Genomic DNA, 7,704 nt, shown 5'->3' with positions numbered 1-7,704 from the left:
AGACTGCTCAGAGACTAGGTGAGCAACCATATTCTCACTCATCAGTCAAGGTCACGTAAGACTGCTCAGAGACTAGGTGAGCAACCATATTCTCAGTGTGTGACTTAATATCTTTGTGATGTGCGTATACACAGTTTTAGACCAGCCTCAGACAACCGTAAGCTAAGAGTTCAGTTTCTGAACTATTTTATTTCATAGACACTCAGGTCCCTGTGTATGTGAGACTCTGAGCTGAGTTCCAAGAGGCAGCCCAGATTTGTTCCTCAGGCTAAGGATACATCAGCACCCTTATCTTGCCCTTAAACATCTTTCCTCATCCCAATCATGCTCATCAAACAAGCCCCAACACAACACAAATATCCCCCTATTAGGCCAAAAGTGATTTGTTTCTTCTCTGAACCACATGACTAATTCATAGAAATTTATATGGGTATCATGTTTCCTCTGTAGACTGTAAACTAACAAGCAGGGTCCACTCAGCAAGTCTGTGTTTTCCACAGCCTTGAGGTCTCACAACTTGTGCTGAAAGAGGGAACCTGGACTCCTGTTGTGGCCTTCGTCCAATCTTCCATCCACTCAATAAATAACTATCAAGTAGCAGCTGTGGGCTGGACCCTGCCCTACATATGGGAGACCTAGCAAGGGACAAGAAAGTTGTTCTCCAGTGGAGCCCCGTTCTAGTGGGTGGAGACAGACACTGAAATGATAAGCAATGAGAAACGCTTTGCAGAGACTTGAAAGAGAGGGACTAAGTGACTTCTTTGAACTGGACAATGAATAATGTCCTCCCTTCAAGGACATTCAAGCAGAGTGTGGGGATAAGAAGGAAGTCACTTTGAGAACCAGCTGCAGAGAGTTCTAGATGGAAAGAACAGCAAATGCGCAGATATAGGATGGGAGTGAGCGTAGAGAGCTAAAGACATAAAAGGGGAGGCCAAGGGGAGGCCAAGGGCAGCGGCACACGCCCGCAGCTCCAGCTGCTCGGGAGGTTAAGGTGGGAGGGCCCCTTAGGCTCACAGTTCAAGGTCAGCCTGGGCAACATAGAAAGACCCATCTCTTAAAAACAGACAAAGAAACAGAAAGGGGGCCAATGTGACTAAAGCCAGGTAAGCAAGGGAAAGCAAGAGAGGAACTGTTGAGAAACTACTTAGTTTTTAAAAATATGTTAACTCCGGAGGATCCTGCGCTTACCATAACTCGGGCTGCACCGACGTCTGCTGTGACCAGGCCTTCCTCATCCCCCACATCTGCTAATGGATGCCACAGTTCCTCTTTGTCAGCACACCCACCCTGGTCTACCTGGGCCACGTCATCCACCTGTCTCAGAGGGAAGAACGGCTGCGGCAGGAGGGGGAACTGGGGGTACTGCCAGCCAAGGTCCCACAGGTGGAGCAGGCGCGGGTGACCATAGAGTGTCAGAGAGCCAAGATCTCAGTAGCAGAGGACGGTCACCTGTAGATCCGTGGAGCACTGACGGGCACTTAGGCGGCGAGCACGCTCTGCATGAGTGTGCTACAGGCAGGCTTCCTCTATGGCCAGTGGCACCTCTACGGCTGGACCCTGGAGCCTTGTTTGTGTGCCAGTGAGCACTCTGTCCCTACCTCGTGGACAGCTTTGTCCCTTGCCCCACGGAGAAGACCATCTTCATCATCTTCGTGCTCATGGTCGGACTCATCTCCCTGGTGCTGAACCTCCTGGAACTGGTGCCCCTGCTGTGTTGATGCCTCAGCAGGGGCTGAAGGCCTGGCCGGGCCAGGATGCTCCCCCAGCCCAGGCTACCTCCTGGGACCCTTACACAGACCAGGTCTTCTTCTACCCCCTACCCCCATGGGTCAGAGGCCCTCATCCCCATCATGCCCCACCTAAAATGGGCTCTCATTCAGTGAGCAGAACTGGGTCAACCCGAGCACAGAGGAGAGGCTGGCTTCTTCCAGGACCCCCTCTTGCTGGAACCACCCCCTCAAGGTGGCCAGAAATCCCTTAGTCACCCCAGCAGCTCAGCTTCCAAGAAGCAGTATGCTTAGCACCTGGGGCTTAGGTCACCCAACAAGAGGGGTGCTGAGAAGTCTGGCTGCCTCCTTGAAGGCTCTGCAGTGGTGAGAAGCAGATGCTTACTGACCAAGGGACCTCATTGCAGGTTGTTCTCGAACACCTGGGGCCCTCCGGGGGGCAAGAGGGCACTATGACTTCTGTCCAGATGTGGCTTTGTCCCAGGCACAGAGCGAGCCAGCTCTGGGTATTCTTGGCCAAGGGTGTTGTAGGCCTTCTAGCCTTTTTTACCTGACTGAGAGAGACCCAGGGGCAACTCGCCCCAACCCCACCCTCATAGAAGATTAGCCTGTCCAGGCTGACCCGCTGGGTCGGCCTTGGTCACCATGACAGAGCCTGTGTTGGAGCTCACCTGCCAGGGACTGTTGCCTCGTCTTCCTCACTCTTTCCTAGTTCTACTGTCTATGCTTCTAAAATAAACAGGACTTGATCACAAAAAGAAAAGAAAAGAAAAAAAAGAAACTCTTTTTAACTCTTTATAAGAAAGAGTTACATTGTCATTTTTTTTTTTTTTGAGACAGGAGACGCAAGCTGTCCCCCTGGGTAGAGTGCCGGAGCATCACAGCTCACAGCAACCTCCAACTCCTGGGCTCAAGCGAGTCTCCTGCCTCAGCTTCCCAAGTAGCTGGGACCACAGGCGCCTGCCACAATGCCCGGCTATATTTTTTGGTTGCAGCCATCATTGTTGTTTGGCGGGCCCGGGCTGGATTCGAACCCACCACCCTGGGTGTACGTGGCTGGCGCCCTAGCCACCTGAGCCACAGGTGCCGAGCCTACATTGTCATTTTTTAGACAGGTTCTTTCCTACAGCTTCACATCTTAGAATCGAATGTTATGTAATTACACAAGGGCTAGATTATTACATAACATATCAAATGTTGTATAATTACACAAGCTAAGACCCACCAGAAACCCCAGCACAGAGGAAGATTTCAGGACTCAGCACGTCTCAGTACATTTCCCTTTGACAATGCTGTGCCATGAGCTGCCCCATGTCATTACTTCAGAGTTTATTAACTGCAGGGAGAGGTGGCAATGGCTGAAATTAATTCATTCCCACACACTTTCCGTTACTGTGCTTCAACCTACTGGTACAGATTACCTGAGTATGATCAGCCACTCAGAGAAGAGCTGATCTGTGAACTATTTGTCACCTGTCTGCTCCGAGGCAGGTACAGAAATTGAGAGTAAACAATTTGAAACTTGGAGACCAACTTTATGAAAATTGTTCCATGGACTCCTGGCATGTGATCAGTGTTAGTGAACGTGGGTTTTGGTTTAAATTTCATATGTAAGTAGAAATGTTGCCTTTTAAAAAATTCATTAATTGGGCAGTGCCTGTGGCTCAAAGGAGTAGGGCACCGGCCCCATATGCTGGAGGTGGCAGGTTCAAACTCAGCCCCGGCAAAAACTGCAAAAAAAAAACTCTGGCTATGAGGCTGCACCTGTGGCTCAGTGGGTAGGGGCACCAGCCCCATATACTGAGGGTGGTGGGTTTGAACCCGGCTCCGGCCAAACTGCAACAACAACAACAAAAAAATAGCCAAACACTGTGGCGGGTACCTATAGTCCCAGCTACTTGGGAGGCAGAGGCAAAAGAATTGCTCAAGCCCAGGAGTTGGGGGTTGCTGTGAGCTGTGACGGTACAGCACTCTACTGAGGGTGATAAAATTAGACACTCTTAGAAAAAAAAAGAAAGAAACTCTGGCTATGAAAGAAACACATCAGCTCAACTAAACAATGTGCTTAGTGAAATAAGAAATATTGAATTATTTAGAAGCTAATGTGTTAAATTCAAGGTTATCTTCTTTGAATTTAATGCAAAACTGACCACAAACAACAGTTGATGCATTCTGGGATACGATGGTTACTGAGGGGAAAATTCTGTTGAGAATGTTTACACTGTAGAGTGAACTTCTGGTATTTCTGCAAGACAAGGAAACTATTTCCCAACTTTTAAAAGACATAAAAAAGGGCTGGGTGCAGTGGCTCACCATACCTGCAAACCTACCACTCTGGAGGCTGAGGTGGGTGGATCCCTGAGCTTCAGGAGTTTGAGAACAGCCTGAGACAGAGTGAGACCCATCTATAAAAAATAGCTGGGCATTCTGGCAGGCACCTGAAGTCCCAGCTACTTGGCGGGCTGAGGCAAGAGGATGGCTTGAGCTCAAGAGTTTGAGGTTGCTATGAGCTATGATACCATGGCACTCTACCCCAGGGCAACAGAATGAGTCTGTCTTCTCCCCCCCAAAAATAAAATAACTAGCCAGGGATAGTCATGCACACCTATAGTCCCCCCCACAAAGACATAAAAAGGACATTCATATTTTCTTATTGTCTGAATCTATGTACTTGTAATAAAATTAATACTCCATGCAAAAAGGAAGCAACATTGTCTTTTAATGGCCAAAACAATTAAATCAGCAAAAATAGAAGTTAGAAACTTACAGTAATAATGTTTCTATAAATTGTTATAACATTAACTTTGCATTATCCTTGATGTAGCTGATGAACAGATATTCACACCTGTGAAAAGTTATCACCAATTTACGAATTTGATATAGAAAAACTTTAGTTTAATTCTCTTTTTTCCTTTTTAGACAGAGTCTCAAGTTGTCTCCCTGTAGAGTGCTGTAGTGTCACAGCTCACAGCAACCTCAAACTCTTGGGCTTAAGCAATTCTCTTGCCTCAGACTCCTGAGTAGCTGGGACAACAGGCACCCACCACAACACCTCGGTACTTTTTGGTTGCATTTGTCATTGTTGTTTAGCAGGCCCAGGCTGGGCTCAAACCACCAGCCTTGGTGTATGTGGCCAGTGCCCTACTCACTGAGCTATAGGCACTGAGCCAGAATTTTATTCTTTACATATAGGAAATTCTGAGATCTAGAATCTAATTCTTTCATAAGAGATAATATAACTGGCACAAAAACAGAGAGGTAGATGTATGGTACAGAATAGAGAGCCAAGAGATGAATCCAGCCACCTACAATTATCTGATCTTTGACAAGCCAATTAAAAACATTGAGTGGGGAAAAGATTCCCTATTTAACAAATGGTGCTGGGCTAACTGGCTGGTGACCTGTAGAAAACTGAAACTAGACCCACGCCTTTACCATTAACTAGGATAGACTCTCACTGGATTAAAGATTTAAACTTAAGACATGAAAGTATGAAAATACTAGAAGAAAGGGTAGGGAAGAACACTTGAAGAAATCAGCTTGGGTGAAAATTTTATAAGGCGGACCCCTCGGGCAATTGAAGCAATGTCAAAAGTAAACTTTGGGGACCTGATCAAACTAAAATGCTTCTGCACAGCCAAGAACACAGTGAATAAAGCGGGTAGACAGCACTCAGAATGGGAGAAGATATTTGTTGGTTGTGTCTCCGACAAAGGTTTAATAACCAGAATCCACAGAGAACTCAAGTGTATTAGCAAGAAAAAAACAAGCGATCCCATCTCAGGGTGGGCAAGGGACTTGAATAGAAATTTCTCTAAAGAAGATAGGCACATGGCTACAGATATATGAAAAAATGCTCTCCATCCTTAATCATCAGAGAAATGCAAATCAAAACTACTCTGAGATATCACCTAACTCCAGTAAGATTAGCCCATATCACAAAATCCCAAAACCAGAGATGTTGGCGTGGATGTGGAGAAAAGGGAACACTCCTACACTGCTGGTGGGAATGCAAATTAATTCCTTCCTTTTGGAGAGACATCTAGAGAACACTGAGAGAACTAAAAATAGACCTGCCATTTGATCCTGCGATTCCTTTATGAGGTATATATCCAGAAGACCAAAAATCGAACTATAACAAAGATATTTGTATCAGAATGTTTATTGCAGCCCAATTCATAATTGCTAAGTCATGGAAGAAACCCAAATGTCCATTGACCCACGAATGGATCAATAAATTGTGGTATATGTACACCATGGAATACTATGCAGCCCTAAAGAAAGATGGAGACTTTACCTCCTTCATGTTTATATGAATGAAATTAGAAAATGTTCTTCTTAGCAAAATATCTCAAGAATGGAAGAAAAAGTATCCAATGTACACAGCCCTATTCTGAAACTAATTCATAGCTTTTATAGGAATGTCATAACCTAATTATAGCCTTAGAATATGGGAAGGGGATGGGAGAGGGGAGGTGAAGAGGGTGGATGGGGGAGGGAGGGTGATTGGTGGGGTCACCTCTATGCTTTATCTTACAAGGGTACAAGTGAATATTTCTAAAAGCAGAGTATGAATGTCTTAACTCAGTTACTAAGAAAATGACATGAAGGTTATGTTAACCAGTTTGATGAGAGTATTTCAAAATGTATATGAAAACAGCACATTGTACCCCATGATTGCATCAATGTACACAGTTATGCTATAAGAAATAAAAAAAAAAGAGATAATATAAATTTAGGCAGAATTTACAAAATAATTGTTAAAACGGGCTAACGAAGGATTGAAGATATATTATTTTCCATAACAGTTGATAAATACCTTGAGCTTGCTAAACTTGTTTTAATATAACTTTTTTATCTCTGTCAAGATACCTCTGTAAGAAAGAAAGAGACTGTTACATGTGAGTCACCACAAGCACCCAGGGTAGCACAGCTGGATCATTCTATAACCTGAAGCAAGCAAAGAAAGTTACTTCAAAAACAATATGAAAAGCTCTTCCCCATCAAGTTAGAAAGAACAAAAGAGACATGTTTTAGTACATAGGCATCTCTCATCCCTGGGAAGATTTAGAATTAGGAAGAGAAATGCCCAAGAGAATGAAGCCTTTCGTGTTACTATTGTAATGTATTGCTGGGGCGGGGGGGACAATACCCTTCTCTCTGTCTCTCTCTCTCTGTTACAGAGATTTCTTACGGCTCCCTGAAAGTAGGAGCTTTGGGTCAAATTTGAATGAGCCTGGGATTTAAACCTGGCCACTATCACTAGAGCTGCGATCTTTGATCTCTGTCAGTCTCAATGTCCTCCTCTATCTGATATGTACCACCCATCTGATGGCATTGTTGTAAGGACTAGAGAATATACGTAGAATGTCAGTACAGAATAAGTACTTAGTAAATAGCGTCCCTAGTTATCTACTACTGTAATGAACCACTTCAAACAATAGTGATTAAAACAGCAACCTTTTCATTATGCTCATGGCTTCTGTGGATCAGGAATTCAAAAAGGACAGAGGAGGAACAATTCTTCTTTTCTCCATGATGTCTGGTGACTTGAGTGGCTGGGGGTGGACTAGCTGGGGCTGGAGGATCTTCTAAGTTGGCTTCTTCACTCCTGCCTGGGGGCCTGGGCTGCTCTGGCTCAGCTGGGATTGTTGGCGACAGTGCTCACACCTGGGCTCTGAGGGCAGCTTGGGCTTCCTAGGAGCACGGCGACCTCAGGCAGTCATACCTCGCACTCGCAGCTCACAGTTGTTAGTGGCTATCAAACCCTGCAGTGGCAGTTTCAAAACAGGTCTCAAAATCCTTGGCACTCCTGTCAAAAAGTCTTTGAAGGACAGAATGCATGAAGAGGGGGCTGGGCCAAATAGAAAAAAATATATATCAAAATTCCTTGAGATGAGCAGTGTGACTGTGTGACTAGGAGATCTGAAGATTTTAGGCCTCAGTTCTTTCTTTCTTTTTTTTTTTTTTTTTT

General features: G+C 45.0%; 1 pseudogene; it reads left to right on the top strand.

Annotated features, from left to right (window-relative positions):
• LOC100956038 overlaps positions 1–2,100 on the top strand; it is a 41,517-nt pseudogene extending 39,417 nt beyond the window's left edge.
• The last annotated feature ends 5,604 nt before the right edge of the window (positions 2,101–7,704 follow it).

This window comes from Otolemur garnettii, unplaced genomic scaffold (assembly GCF_000181295.1).
Source record: "Otolemur garnettii isolate 467f Iridium unplaced genomic scaffold, OtoGar3 scaffold00214, whole genome shotgun sequence".
In the NCBI taxonomy this organism is placed as follows: Eukaryota; Metazoa; Chordata; class Mammalia; order Primates; family Galagidae; genus Otolemur; species Otolemur garnettii.
This window is presented reverse-complemented; position numbering and strand designations above follow the sequence as displayed.